This window comes from Plecotus auritus (genome assembly GCF_963455305.1).
Source record: "Plecotus auritus genome assembly, chromosome: 15".
Taxonomy (NCBI): domain Eukaryota; kingdom Metazoa; phylum Chordata; class Mammalia; order Chiroptera; family Vespertilionidae; genus Plecotus; species Plecotus auritus.
This window is the reverse complement of record NC_137781.1, coordinates 7,511,002-7,525,749: the sequence shown is the minus strand read 5'-3', so window position 1 is coordinate 7,525,749 and position 14,748 is coordinate 7,511,002. Positions and strand designations below refer to the sequence as shown.

General features: G+C 46.5%; 1 protein-coding gene across 2 annotated transcripts in view; it reads left to right on the top strand.

The window, feature by feature from the left end:
* FAM174B (family with sequence similarity 174 member B) overlaps window positions 1-14,748 on the top strand; it is a 67,522-nt gene that overhangs the window by 29,668 nt on the left and 23,106 nt on the right. For both annotated transcript variants that reach the window (XM_080651815.1, XM_080651816.1), the window contains 2 exons: window positions 7,759-7,871; window positions 13,626-13,769. The gene's annotated coding sequence lies outside the window, so the exon portion shown is untranslated. The remainder of the gene's footprint in view (window positions 1-7,758; window positions 7,872-13,625; window positions 13,770-14,748) is intronic.

Sequence of the window (14,748 nt, the reverse complement as noted above, 5' to 3'; positions counted from 1 at the left end):
TCTCAAAATAAATTTTATTTATTTATTTTTTTTAATTGTTTGAAGTATTACAAATAGTAGTACATGTCTCCTTTTTTTTTTTCCTTCCCCATTGACCTTCCCCCGGCCTCCCCTTCCCCCCAGTACATGCCTTTACCTGCTCCCTCCCCCCAGTGTCTTGTATCCATTGGTTATGCTTATATGCATGCGTACAAGTCCTTCGGTTGATCTCTTACAGCCCCCCCACCCCCTGCAACCTCCTCTGCCTTCCCACTGTAGTTTGACAGTCTGTTCAATGCTTCTTTGCCTCTGTATCTATTTTTTCCCCATTTCATTCCTTTAAAAAATCTTGCCTCTGCATGGGCAAACTTTTTGACTCGAGGGCCACAATGGGTTCTTAAACTGGACCAGAGGGCCGGAACAAAAGCATGGATGGAGTGTTTGTGTGAACTAATATAAATTCAAAGTAAAGGAGCGGAGGGGAGAGCAAGAGAACCGGATAGAACAGCCAGATCCGGCCCGCGGGCCGTAGTTTGCCCACGGCTGTGCCAGACTGTTTTGACTTCTCTCAGCATTTACTGTCTCTAAAGACAATGCCACCCTCCTTTAAAAAATTTTTTTATTGATTTCATAGAGGAAGGAAAATAGAGATTCTCAACCACTGAGCCACACTGGCTGGGCAATGCCACCCCTCTTTTAGCTAACATAGAGCCCATGATGCATGAAAAATGGCCAAGTTAATTTTCTTAACATCTACCTTGGGCTTTCTGCGGTGGAAAAAATTGTGCATTCCCTGATGTACAATTCCTTTAGCTAAATTCAAATTTTAGCTTTGATTTTGTTTGCTTCCACCCTTTCCTGGTCAGTTTGGCTAGGTAACTCAATCACGTATGGCTGGAAGCCCTCATTTGCTTGCTCAGAAGGCTTGGAACGGGGGCTGAGAAGAATGAGTCCAGGAACAGTCTGTGGCAGTTGGTAGACCTCTGAGCGGCAAGATTTCGACATTGTTCCCAGTAATAGAAATGAGGCCGAGCCGTCCAGATGGAGCAGCCTGACCCTAACCTTCTGGAGTGGGGATGAAAGGCTTGGGATGTAGTCTGGGCCTGGCGGCACCAGGCAAAGCTTCTTGCCTTTGATCCTGGATGAGTTTGTTGGGTCCTTGCTCCTGGTGGTGCACATAGGGCACCTGCTCAAAATAACACTGGATTCAAGAAGCCAGGAGCTGGAGAGAGGACTTGACTCAGCTCCCACCCCATTGGGGACCCCCTCAGAGGCCACCTTGACCCCTCTCATCTTCATCTCATACAGGAGGAATCAGGTGAGGGTAGGGCTGACTCCTGTCCCAGAGCAGGAGGGCAGGAGGCCCCTGTCAGTCCTTGGAAGGGTCAGGCAGAAAGTGAGTACCAAGATACGTCGCCAGATGCCGAAACCGGTTTGGCTCAGTGGATAGAGCGTCAGCCTGCGGACTGAAAGGTCCCGGGTTCGATTCCGGTCAAGGGCATGTACCTTGGTTGCGGGCACAACCCCAGTGGGAGGTGTGCAGGAGGCAGCTGATCGATGTTTCTCTCTCATCGATGTTTCTAACTCTCTATCCCTCTCCTTTCCTCTCTGTAAAAAAAAATCAATAAAATATATTAAAAAAAAAAAAAAAAAAAAGATACGTCGCCAGAGAAGGATTCTTTGTGGGTGTTGGCATTTGATCACATGTGGAATTTAGGCCTATCAACACTTTCTCCCAGACTGGGATGAATGCCAGCTAGGTATATGGATGGCTACTTAGTTGTACTGTCTCCCGGTGTTCTGTGTAATTTTCTATATTACTCACAAGATGATTAAAATTGTGAAGGCAGAAGTCTTTTTTTCTTTTCTTTAAGGCAGAAGTCTTGTAGTGACTCTTAATGTCTTCCAGCATGTTAGAATATGCTGGATAAAGATGTGTACATGAAAAATATATATGTACTGCTTATGTAATGCTTTCCAGGGGTTCTCAAACTTTTTAAACAGGGGGCCAGTTCCCTGTCCCTCAGACCGTTGGAGGGCCGGACTATAGTTTTAAAAAAAACTATGAACAAATTCCTATGCGTACTGCGGGCCCGGGACGAGTCGGCTGCTAAGCAGGACAGGCAGCGGCACCCGGCGGGCCGGATAAATGTCCTTGGCGGGCCGCATGTGGCCCGTGGGCCGCAGTTTGAGACCCCTGCAAAAAAAAGAAAAAAAAGATGTGTACATGATCGGCTGGGCTTTTTTTTTTTTTTTTTTTGAGAGAGAGAGGAAGGGAGGGGGAGAGACACATCAATTGATTGCCTCCCACACGCGCCCCAGTCCTCTAACCTAGGTGCATGCCATTGACCATAATCGAAGCTGGACCCTTCAGTCCACAGGCTGACGCTCTATCCACCGGGCTAAACGGGCTAGGGCTGGCTGAGCTCTTTTATATTCAGATGATGAAACGTCCTTCCCTCTGCTCACAGCTGACCTTCAGTTCGACCTGTTGGAGACAGGCTGCAGCCAGGAAGACTGCTAATTGACTGCTTTCCACTCCAACAGCTCAGATGAGATGGACCAAGAGCACTTAGCTGTTATAAACCAACGTTGAATTTGGCTTCTTTTCACCTCCAGCCACCGAGCAGCTGTAGGCGCCACTGACTTCAAGTCAATTGCCGGGCCTCAAATTTATTGAGTGAGACATTGGCAACCTCTGAATGTTTCCCAGTGAGCCAGTCACCCAGAATGGGATTTTGAATTAAAAGTTCATGTATTGCTTGGAAAGATCATAGCAGTTGTGGCCATAGAGGCAGAGAGGGGGCAGTGGTAGAGGCTGGCTTCTGCCCGTGGCGGTAGTGGTGGGGCATGACATGGAACTCTTTCCAGCTGGTGGTAGAGCAAAGCTCAGAACATAAATATTTCACTTTGATGCTCATCTAAGGCCAGGCTGCAAGAAGCTCTCTTAATTGTGGGCGTGAGCTAGCAGGTGGTATGCATTTTAACGTTGATATGTTCAGTTTGTTTTTATTATTTTTTAAAAATATATTTGTATTGCCGAAACCGGTTTGGCTCAGTGGATAGAGCATCGGCCTGCGGACTGAAGGGTCCCGGGTTCGATTCCGGTCAAGGGCATGTACCTTGGTTGCGGGCACCTCCCCATTGGGAGGTGTGCAGGAGGCAGCTGATCGATGTTTCTCTCTCATCGATGTTTCTAGCTCTCTATCCCTCTCCCTTCCTCTCTGTAAAAAATCAATAAAATGTATTTAAAAAAATATATATATATGTATATATATATTTGTATTGATTTCAGAGAAGGGAGAGGGAGAAAGAGATGAGAGAGAATCATCGATTGGCTGCCTCCTACACGTCCCCTACTGGGGCTTGAGCCAGCAACCCAGGTATGTACCCTTGACCAGAATCGAACCCGGGACCTTTCAGTCCACAGGCGGACACTCTATCCACTGAGGCAAACTGGCCAGGGCGATATGTTCAATTCAGAAGAAGGGGGATGGAGACAAACTCACAATGCCACCTGGAAGAGTTGTGGGCTGGTGGCAGATGCGAACCCTCCAGAAATCAGCCTTGCAATGTGCACTGTTGGCCCCAGTGCTTTAGGGCTCTGTGCTAAGGTAATAAAAATTTCTCCCAGAACTCAGAAATTTCACTCAGTAGAGATTCATTTCTTAAGAATTGCCCTCTCTGGATAGTCTCTTCTGAGGAGACAGGAGGATAAAGTGATCATGATGTTCTTAGGATCTTAAAGTGAATTCACTTATCAGATCACTTTTATTTCTGTTTTTGTAAAAAATATTTTTATTGCCCTAACCAGTTTGGCTCAGTGGATAGAGCGTCGGCCTGTGGACTCAAGGGTCCCAGGTTCGATTCCGGTCAAGGGCATGTACCTGGGTTGCGGGCACATCCCCAGTAGGGGGCGTGCAGGAGGCAGCTGATCGATGTCTCTCTCATCGATGTTTCTAACTTTCTATCCCTCTCTCTTCCTCTCTGTAAAAAATCAATAAAATATATTTAAAAAATATTTTTTTTTATTTCTTTTTAGCGGAAAATTTTACTTTTTTAATTTTTATTTTTTATTAAGGTATTATATGTGTACATATCTTACCATTGCCCCCCCCACCCCACTCCCATACATGCCCTCACCCCCCAATGTTTTGCATCCGTTGGTTCTTCTTTTTTTTTTTTTTTAAATATATTTTATTGATATTTTACAGAGAGGAAGGGAGAGGGACAGAGAGCCAGAAACATCGATCAGCCGCCTCCTGCACACCTCCCACTGGGGATATGCCCGCAACCAAGGTACATGCCCTTGATCAGAATCGAACCTGGGACCTTTCAATCTGCAGGCCGACGCTCTATCCACTGAGCCAAACTGGTCAGGGCCATTGGTTATTCTTATATGCATGCATATAAGTCCTTCAGTTGATCTCTTATTTCCCCCACCTCTCCCTAACCTTCCCGCTGTAATTTGACAGTCTGTTTGATGCTTTACTGCCTCTGTATCTATCTTTTAAAAATATTTTTATTGATTTCAGAGAGGAAGGGAGAGGGAGAGAGAGAGAGAAACATCAATGAGAGAGAATCTTTGATTGGCTGCCTCCTACACACCCCCTACTGGGGATGGAGCCCACAACCCGGGCATGTGCCCTGACTGGGAATCGAACCGTGACCTCCTGGTTCATAGGTTGATGCTCAACCCCTGGGCCACATGCCCAGAGTCCTCAGTCCCTAACACCCTGAGCTGCTGAACCAGTGTCAGCTATCCAGCTATCACCCACCTCCGAATACTTCCTTACATGAGAAAAATTCAACCTCATGGGTTGTTTGTAGCTGGAAATAATTTGTATCTTCATGTCATTCCTCTTACAGTTTACTGCTAAAAAACTGTTGCCAACTGTGCTAAGACAGGACCACAAACTGCATCTATTTCTGTCGTTGATTGAACTCTAGTGGCTATTTGCTGGTCAGTTGGAGTGTTTTTGCTTCTACTGCCTTGTGCTATAAGAGGACTCCGTTTCCCGCTGTGGTCCCTCTATTTGGACTTCAAAAATCCGTACATGTGCACTGCCTTTATGTCATGAAACACAGCCCTGGGCATTCCAATCTTGCAGTAGGTCCCTTACAAAGGTGCGGCCAGATAATGTACACTAGTCATACCTGAGATGACCAGGAAACGGGAACCACAAACAAAACGATTCTCCTGCAGAACGCCTGGACCCCCAGGGAGATGTCTGTGGAGCCCAGTTTGAGAAACACTGGCTGGAAAATGAAACCATCTGTCCCTTTAGGGAAGACACAGATGAAGCGGCCTCTTTGTCATTTCTTCAGATTCCCGAGAGAATATCAGGCTGTGAAGATCCTGCAGGGAAGGGAGCAGCCGGGGCCTGTGTAAGGGCTTTGGGAAGGACGGTCCCAACCTGGGATGGTCGGAGTTCTCCAGTGGTTTCCCCGAAGACAGAGGGAGGGAGGGGGACAAAGGGAATTGATGTTGACAAGAGCTAAGTTAGGGATGTTGGGAAAGACCCAGGGCAGCAATTAAGAGCTGAAGAGCAGCTAGCCCAGCGCCCTGAGGCAGAGGTTCTCACCCCAGGTTGCCTATTAGAATCACCAGGGGAGCCCTTCAGGGAGCTGATGCGGGACCCATCTCTGGAGGTTTGGGTTAATGGGTCCAGGATTGGGTATCAGTCTTCGTAAAAGTCCCCTTGGGGATTCTCATGGGTAGCCACTGTTTTAGGGACGCTTTCTCTCTGGTGTAAGGCCACCTGTATTAATTTATTTCATGGGGGAAGGGACTCAATCCCTATTGAATGCACTGTGCTGACTCTTTAATAATAACAAATAGCATTAGCATCTAACATTTTTTAAAAAATATATTTTATTGATTTTTTACAGAGAGGAAGGAGAAGGGATAGAGAGAAACATCGATGAGAGAGAAACATTGATCAGCTGCCTCTTGCACACCCCCTACTGGGGATGTGACCGCAACCAAGGTACATGCCCTTGACCGGAATTGAACCTGGGACCCTTCAGTCCGCAGGCCGACGCTCTATCCACTGAGCCACACCGGTCAGGGCAGCATCTAACATTTATTGACAGCTTATTATAGGCCAGGTATTGTGTTAACTACTTCACACTCATTTAATTTTCTCTATGAAGTAGATATTATTATCTCCATTTTACAAATGAGGAAATAGAGGCTCTCCGAGGCCAAGAAATTTGCCGGAAATCATTCAGGGACAAACAAACAAATATGTAAACGAAAGTAACAACTTGCCCCAGGTCGTGTAGGAAGGGCTGCCCCAATTAACTGCTATCTCAATGAACACATTTAGCAAATATTTTTGAAAATGGACCTCATACGCCCCTGACATCAGGTTAGATGTTGGGGATGTGAACATGAGCAAGGCAAAATTTCTTCTGGACAGAAAGACAGTTAATTCCAAATGTGAGCAATGCCCTTAGGTGCCCAAATGCCCGAGGTGCCCAGGACTCTGGGGTTTTAGGAGTAAAAGTCATCCCTCATTCTGGGCAACGCTTCAGTTCTCGGCACCATACAAAGTTGAGGGGGTTTTGTTAAGCGATGGGAGACCAGAATGGGAAGTATCCAGTAGAGGACTGGAGGTACAGGAGAAAGCGGAGGCCATTTATGGGACAAAGCCTTAGAGGGTCCAGAGGAAGGAGCAGGGGATGGTCTTGAACGGGAGGAACATCCCTGAGACAGAAGCGGAGCAAGGAAAGAGGAAGAGGACCAGGGAGGGATGTGGAGATGCTAGGGTCTGGGGAGGGGCTGGGCTGGGAGGCAGCCACAGAGGCGTGCAGGTTTGGAACTCACACTGGGGGCAGGAGAGAAGGTGCCACCTGGGGCCATCTCAAAACTTCTTCCTGTGTCCCCGTCCTTCGAAAAGCCCTGCCTGGGCCCAGCCACATGTGGCCCAGCGCTTGAGTGTCAACCCAGGAACCGAGAGGTCACGGCTGTGGGCTCCATGCCTGTGGGGGTGGGGTGAGGCGGGCATATGGGAGGCAGCCCATCGATTATTCTCTCTCATCATTGCTGTTTCTCTCTCTCCCTCCCTCTCCCTTCCTCTCTGAAATCAATAAAAATATATTAAAAAAAAAAAAAAAAGACAAAAAGCTCTGCCTGGGAATTCAAACAGGAATTTGTGCAAATGCAAAACCTAACTCAGGCCTTCTCTGAGAGGCTGGTGACCCCACTGTGGGAATCACGGCGGGACAGGCATGGAGGGGATGCCTCTGGACATGGGGTGACTGCTCTTGGAACTGCAGGCCCCGATGGAAACACTCAGAGACGACAGCTGGTGTGTTCTCATCAGGCAGGCTGGAGTGGGCCTCACAGTGGCTATCCCTGTACAGAGAGCCCTGGGGGGGGGGGTGAGCTGCCCCCATCCTCACCCTCAGCCTTGCCAGAGAAAGGAGCCTGTACCCCTTTAGTTCTGCCCAGCTGGTCTTTGCCTCTCAAAATCTTCATTTGGAGAAGAAAAAAAAAAAATGAATGTGACTTGGATGTGTATTAGACAAAAAGGAGCTCAACAGATGGGCCACCCTTCGCTCAGAGGTTGGGGCCCTCCTCCCAGGATGCACTTGAGGACTTTGTGTCCTATTAAAAGCCCATAAACCTTGCTCTGTGGGTGGCACCCTTTGCTGCAGTGTGATTGGCTGGGAGGGTTCCATCAGCCACTCTTAGGTCATCCCTGGTTGTCGGCGGGCTCTCCTAGGGGACACTTGAGAAACTTCCATAGAAATATTTCTCTTTGGCAACAGCCCGCTGTTTCCATGGTTGGACAATGTGAACCAGATGTGAAGTAGGCCAGCGAAGGAGAGGCCCGTCCCGGGGAGAGAAGGCACGTCACACACTCACGTCCAACCCTGCGCAGGTCAGATAACCTCACGAGGCTTCTTTTTTTTTTTTCCTAATGGTTGATCTGGAACAAAATTCTGAGCCCCGGTTACTTTCCGGTGTTGGGAGAATGAGTGTGAAAGAACTTGGCAACATTTTTAGTTCTTTTGGTGATTAATTGTCAAGTCTTTGGGAGGATATATTTCAGAAACAAATGAATAAACAAAGCAGCACTTAAATGTAATGATGTTATTTTTGCTCAGGTCGAATAAACTATTGTTTGCCATCCTTAGAGACCCACTAATGTAAATAGTCTTCCCATCTCATATTGGCAGAACATTTTTAACCTAATTTTTCAAAAAGGTGATAAACTCGCCGAAACCGGTTTGGCTCAGTGGATAGAGCGTCAGCCTGCGGACTGAGAGGTCCCGGGTTCGATCCCGGTCAAGGGCACGTACCTTGGTTGCGGGCACATCCCCAGTGGGAGGTGTGCAGGAGGCAGCTGATCGATGTTTCTCTCTCATCGATGTTTCTAACTCTCTATCCCTCTCCTTTCCTCTCTGTAAAAAATCAATAAAATATATTTTAAAAAAATTAAAAAAATTAAAAAAAAGGTAATAAACTCGCATGGTTCAGTATTCCAAATAAAGCCTGTCCGGTGTGGCTCAGTGGTGGAGCATCGACCCATGAACCAGGAGGTCCCAGGTTTGATTCCCGATCAGGGCATATGCCCAGGTTTCGAGCTGGATCCCCAGTGGGGGGCGTGCAGGAGGCAGCTGATCCATGTTTCTCTCTCATTGATGTTTCCATCTCTCTATCCCTCTCCCTTCCTCTCTTAAAAATTAATAACACAACATTTTTTATAAATTCCAAATATGTGAAAGGGTATGGTCATTATCTTGTGCCCCGGCCCATCCCAGAGTGCCTCCCCGTAGGTATGATGACCAATGGGTCCTGGTTTTCCTGGAACTTCCTGGTTTAGCAGTGAACTTCCCATGTCCAGGGAAGAACCTCAGTCCCTGGCAGACTGGTTGGTTCCCCTGTGTTATACGGAACCAAAATTAGGAGTTTGCTGTGCATCCTTTTGCAGATAAACTGACAGGAGCAATCAGACTGTCTTAGAAATCATCACCGGTGATGAAATGAGGATTTCAAAAAAAAAAAAAATAGCACATGATATTGGGGGGACTGGTGACACACGATAACACCGAGGCCCAAATCTTGTTTTTTTTTTTTTTTTTAAATATATTTTATTGATTTTTTACAGAGAGGAAGGGAGAGGGATAGAGAGCTAGAAACATCGATGAGAGAGAAACATCGATCAGCTGCCTCCTGCACACCTCCCACTGGGGATGTGCCCGCAACCAAGGTACATGCCCTTGACCGGAATCGAACCCGGGACCCCCCAGTCTGCAGGCCGACGCTCTATCTACTGAGCCAAACCGGTTTCGGCCAAATCTTATTGTTTAACAATTGTTTTTAAGCCCTCCCAGCTCCGGAATTGCTGTCCTCCTGTCAAAGAAATCTCCCTGTCAGGCATGGGGAAGTCACATAAACGTCAACAATGTGGCCCTATTTATTTCCCACAGCGGCTGATCAGGCTCCAGTACCCTTTTGTTTAGAATTTATTTTCGTAGAGTTTAAATAAGCATTTGTGTACCGGGGGCTTGGACTTTGTAAATACGCTTACTTGCCAAGTCATCCTTTTGAGTTCCCTGTGTGAATGTAACTGATTGGGGAAAGCCCAGTTTCAGAGAAAGCATAACACGGCCCTTTATCAAGTGTGAACTGAGAACAACACTGGGAGGCCCTTTCCGGCTAAAAATAGACCTAGAACTCGGTGTATTTTAGCTCTGGGGCTTTCACAAATTGCCTGGCAAACCGGCACATTATTATTTTATGAATCAGCACCAACGTTCCTTTTAAATGTTCTAGCTTCAGGCTATTTTACTTCTGTGCAAAGAAAGATGATTTATTTATAAAAATAGGCATGAATATCATATGATAATACCCTCATTTCTAGCGGGGAATAAAATGAGCTGCAGCTGGCCCTAACCGGTTTGGCTCACTGGATAGAGCGTCGGCCTGCGGACTCAAGGGTTCCGGGTTCGATTCCGGTCAAGGGCATGTACCTTGGTTGCGGGCACATCCTCAGTAGGGGTTGTGCAGGAGGCAGCTGATCGATGTTTCTCTCTCATCGATGTTTCTGGCTCTCTATCCCTCTCCCTTCCTCTCTGTAAAAAAATCAATAAAAAATATTAAAAAAAAAAAAAAAAAAAAAAATGAGCTGCAGCTGGTACTCTGTCAGCTCCCCGGGAGAGCTGATGGGAGAGGCTGAGGATGGGGCTGCATCCATCCTTTGGAAGGGGCTGATGCTAGGATGCAGGATGTTCTCCTCGGAGGATGCTCAGTCTCCCCTCTCACTCATGTTCTCTGACTCTCTTATCTTCCCTCCTTCCTTCCCTCTTCCATCCTCCCTCCCTCCCTCCATCACTGAGCCACACCAGCTTGGCTAAAGTAGTCATTTCTTAAACATTAGTTGCAACGTGAAATCTGGAACCATACCAATTAACTTCTGTACTCTGTTCCATCTACACCCATTGGTTTTTCTTGCATTTTGAATGGATCTTTTACCCACACAAGATTTTGTAACATTGTGCACTGGCCATTTGGGGACATTGGTGTGCTGATGTATGTAGCTCTTCCAAATTCATTATACAATATCCAAACCCTACACTTTTAGTATCACCACCAAGCTCATCAGAAAAGTCTTGAAGTATGAGCAGCAGTGCAAGTTGTCTAAAAATTCAAAATTTCACTTGCAGGTTTGGATTATTATCATTGGCTACAATACTGTTAGCTGTTATTTTTGAAGCGACAGGCTCACCTTGTTCATTTTTTAAAAAAATATATATTTTATTGATTTTTTTACAGAAAGGAAGGGAGAGGGATAGAGAGTTAGAAACATCGATGAGAGAGGAACATCGATCAGCTGCCTCCTGCACACCTCCTACTGGGGATGTGCCAGCAACCAAGGTACATGCCCTTGACTGGAATCGAACCTGGGACCCTTGAGTCCGCAGGCCGACGCTCTATCCGCTGAGTCAAACTGGCTAGGGCAGTGGTCAGCAAACTCATTAGTCAACAGAGCCAAATATCAACAGGACAACGATTGACATTTCTTTGGAGAGCCACATTTTTGAAACTTAAACTTCTTCTAACGCCACTTCTTCAAAACAGACTCGCCCAGGCCGTGGTATTTTGTGGAAGAGCCACACTCAAAGGTCCAAAGAGCCGCATGTGGCTCGCGAGCCGCCGTTTGCCGACCACGGGGCTAGGGCACAGCTTGTTCATTTTTGAGTAAAGGCCTGCCAAAGGCCAGGTCTGAAGTGGAAAAACTTCAGATGAAAAACGGTGTTCCTGAAACACGTGGCAAGTTCAGGCTTCCCAGGTGCTTTTCTTGAGACAATCTTCGTGCTCCAGTGTGCAGCAGCAGAGATTTATTCATACTTACCATTTCATCACATAAAATAGTAACATCATCTGTTCTCAAGGGTCAAGATTTAAATAATGTCATGGCTAGATCAGGGACATTCTAAACTGAAAGTGGCTTTCTTTTTCCCTCTGGCGCATGGCTGTGAAGAACCCAATTACTATGAGTACAGCTTATCTTGATTTATGCTAGGGCACCATCAGGTTTTATCACCACTGCGTTTGCACCGTCCGTGCAAATGTTAAATCAGTGAAAATGCCAAATAACATCTTCTTGTTATTACGGAACAGGTTTCCGGAAAGTGGCTCAGGCACTCCAGGAGTCCACAGGCCACGTTTTTATTTTTATTTTTATTTTTTTAAAAATATATTTTATTGATTTTTTACAGAGAGGAAGGGAGAGGGATAGAGAGTTAGAAACATCGATGAGAGAGAAACATCGATCAGCTGCCTCCTGCACGCCTCCCACTGGGGATGTGCCCGCAACCAAGGTACATGCCCTTGACCGGAATCGAACCTGGGACCTTTCAGTCCGCAGGCCGACGCTCTATCCACTGAGCCACACCGGTTAGGGCCACAGGCCACATTTTTAGAACTGACAGTTGATTTTAGGAGCAGCCCAACATGCTTCAACAGATTCCCTTTTCCTGAAATCGGCCAGAGTGGGTTTCTGTTGCCTGTCATCGTTCCATGTTTAAAAAGGTCCTGTTTATGGTTGGTTGAATCAAAATGTCTAAGGAACGCTAATTTAAGGGCATTTTGTAAGTAAGTCCTTTGTTGTGATGATTTGAAGATTGGATAATCAGGAAGAATGAAAGATTCTATTTTTATTTTTAAAAAATACTCATCCAAGGATATTTTCCCATTGATTTTTAGAGAGAGTGGAAGGGTGGGGGAGAGACACAGAGAGAGACATCAATTGTTGCTTTCTGAATAGGGGTGGGGATCAGCCCGCAACTGAGGTTCGTGCCCTATATCAGAATCGAACCCGCAACCCTTCAGTCTGAGGGCTGATGCTCTATCTATTGAGCCAAACCGGTTAGGGTGAAATATTCTAAAATTTCACTTTTCTAAAAAATCCAACCTTTATGCTTTCTGTATTCGTGGTGTTAAGTCATTGTTATATAGTCAAACAAATCTATGCTGATCCTTGAATTGTGGCAGAAGAAGGGTTAGAGTGCTAACTCATATTTTCTCTGTTCTTATGGCTGCTTCCAGTGACTATTTTGAGCTAAGTGTGACTCTCCTAATTTTAGACATAAAAAAAAACACAACTTGAATTTGGTGGTTAAGTCCTTGGCCAAGGCCACTCAGTCAGTGCTCAAACCTCTCTCTCATCTTGACAGAGAGACTCTCAAACCCAGTACCTCTTTGCTCTCAGGGGTCCTCAAACTTTTTAAACAGGGGGCCAGTTCCCTGTCCCTCAGACCGTTGGAGGGCCGGACTATAGTTTAAAAGAAAAACTATGAACAAATTCCTATGCACACTGCGGGCCCGGGACGAGTCGTCTGCTAAGCTGGACAGGCAGCGGCACCGGGCGGTCCGGATAAATGTCCTCGGCGGGCCGCATGTGGCCCGCGGGCCGTAGTTTGAAGACCCCTGCACCACATAAGAATTTCTGATAAACACAAACACATGAACCTGTAATGGGCGGTTTATGCCTTAGAGGCCAGTGCTGCAAAATCATGGACGTCTGAGACGGTTCATTAGGAATTTATTTTGTAAATTATATCATGATGACAGATAAAGCTGGCTCTATACCCAAGCAACACTTTTGACATGCCAGGAAGTGGTATTTTCGAGTTGGAAGAGACTGGAATCATGTGACTTGTCCAAATTTCTCACCACCAGAGCATGCTCCAATAAGCAATGTGCATTTTAGGTAGCACTTCCTGGGTGATGACTTCTGATAACCTGGTTATTGTTCATTTCATGAAATAAAAACGTAGTACCTAGAGTGGTCACCACCTACTTAGATGCTGGAAGAATCCCCTCTTCCTGATACTCACAGCTTTGTTAAATCCCTCTCCCGAGTGTGGACAAGATCTGTGACTTGTCTCTAACCAAGAGAATATACAGAGTGTCCCAAAAAATGTATACACACTTAGAATAATTATTAACTTCAATGGATTAAATCTGAAAAGCAAGAAACACCAATTGAGCTATCAGTGGTTAAAAGTGTATACATTTTTGGGGGGACACCCTATATATAGCAAAGGTGTTAGGATGTCATGTCTGTGATTGGGTTTCATAAGGTAATGACTTCTTTCTTGCTAGCAAACTCTCTTTTGCCTTATAGATTTGCCCCTTTTGATGAGGCAAGCTGCCATGTCAGAAAAACACACATGGGAAGGACCATAGCCAATAGCCTGTGGACAGCTGAGTCTGGCCATCAGCCACTGATTGGGCGTGGAAGCAGGCCCTTCCCCATTCGAGTATTCAGGTGAGACCCCAGCCCCAGCTGGCACCTTGATTGCACCCTTGTGAGAGTCCCTGAAGCAGAGGGCCCAGCCAAGCTAGGATCAGGTTCCCGACCCACACCAACTGTGAGATAATGTATGTGTGCTGTTTTAAGCTGTGAAGTTTTGGGGTAATTTGTTAGGTGTTGTACCTAACCAATACACTCTACTACCTTTATTATCTGCCTTTTTCAGATAATAAAGCAGGTCCAGGAGTGAGCTGTTTAAGGTCAGTGAGTCCTTGTGTGTTTATCTGCTTACCCACTCCACCACTGGAGGGTCCCGTCAGAATCCATCCCTAGGGTGAAAGGTGGAGCCTGCGGCCCTCAGTGTACATAGAAAGAGCTCCAGGAAAGCACTCTGCTCGCCATCAGATCCCACACTGGAACCTTCACTTACCGTTTAGCTTGCACATGAGTCAGCCAAGCAGTTCCTCCCTGGGGTCTGAAACCTCAGCCTGGGCGGGAGACTAGTAATCGCCCCAGCTGCTCTCCACAGCGAAGTTATGAATGCCGAAACGCACATCCCAGCCCAATTCATCAGCAGAGATGCAAAATGCCTGAAGCCATGAGATAAAGAACTTTTTTAAAAAAAATATATTTTATTAATATTTTACAGAGAGGAAGGGAGAGGGATAGAGAGCTAGAAACATCGATGGGAGAGAAACATCTATCAGCTGCCTCCTGCACACCTCCCACTGGGGATGTGCCCGCAACCAGTGTACATGCCTTGACCGGAATCGAACCCGGGACCTTTCAGTCCGCAGGCCGAGGCTCTATCCACTGAGCCAAACCAGTTTCGGCGAGATAAAGAACTTTTGACAGAAAGAGGGAAAATGGGGAGATACCGAAATGTATGCAATGCATAGGGCGTGGCGCACCCCACTTCACTGCAGGCGTCCGAGTCCCACCTTCTGTGGAGTGGGGGCTTACCTCCAGGTCACATAGTCGTGGATTCTTAGTC